This window comes from Pteropus medius, unplaced genomic scaffold (assembly GCF_902729225.1).
Source record: "Pteropus medius unplaced genomic scaffold, Ma_sr-lr_union100, whole genome shotgun sequence".
Taxonomy (NCBI): domain Eukaryota; kingdom Metazoa; phylum Chordata; class Mammalia; order Chiroptera; family Pteropodidae; genus Pteropus; species Pteropus medius.
In genome coordinates this window covers 16450-17321 of record NW_024344378.1, presented here as the reverse complement: position 1 = coordinate 17321, position 872 = coordinate 16450, and the positions used below count along the sequence as shown (strand labels likewise).

General features: G+C 41.5%; 1 non-coding gene across 1 annotated transcript; it reads left to right on the top strand.

The window, feature by feature from the left end:
• The first annotated feature begins 273 nt into the window (after window positions 1-273).
• On the top strand, window positions 274-392 carry LOC120610017 (5S ribosomal RNA). Its single transcript, XR_005654864.1, has one exon. It is a non-coding gene; the product is annotated as a 5S ribosomal RNA (ribosomal RNA).
• Window positions 393-872: the final 480 nt, after the last annotated feature.

The window sequence follows — 872 nt, the reverse complement described above, 5'->3', positions numbered from 1 at the left end:
TTAGTAAGAGCATCAGGCCATACAACTGATGGTTTCTATAGGTGGTGATGGGACTAAAATTCAAGGAAAGTAGTTGTTGACGTCCTTTCTGTAAAGTGCAGGTCAGCATCAATGCTGATGTATCGCGTACACACAATACAGAGAGCGGAGCATGAAAGGACCACCTATTTGTGCGTTGCACAGAGAACAAGCACTTTGAGGTGTCTTTCACTTACAACGTAGCTACTGTAACTGTTTGTCTCATGTAAACTTTCGTTTAAAACTGTCACTTCTGCCCACGGCCATGCCACCCTGAACATGCCCGATCCCATCTGATCTCGGAAGCTAAGCAGGGTCGGGCCTGGTTAGTACTTGGATGGGAGACCACCTAAGAAGACCAGGTGCTGTAGGTGTAAAAAAATCAGTCAATAAATAACCTGTCACTTCCTCCTAAACGTGTGGTCCAAGATAAAGTGCTTCTTCAGATTCATTTTTTCAAGGCATAAAAAGAAAAATATTTCCACTGATGAAGTAAGAAATTCATTACCCACTTGTTGAAGTTTCATGGAGAGAATGTTTACGGTAGATACATTTTTGCCAAGTTATTGAAAGGAAGGCAGAGACCAGAGATAAGATTTCATCTGGTGCCATGTGTCTGGAAGGGCCATTCTTTCGAACTTGGAATACAGGGAACGAGAGACTTTCAGGGTTGTGTTGCCGCGGATGCCTAGAAATACTGTGTGAGCACACACATGTTGGTGCTGTGAGGACTTAACTATAAAAGCAACAGTTTTCTGGAAGTTTGACAAACTAGGTAGTTTGGATAACTGAAGATAACTGTAAAGGTTAAGTTGGTTTGAAAATATCATTCCACAATAGTAAATAATTTGAAC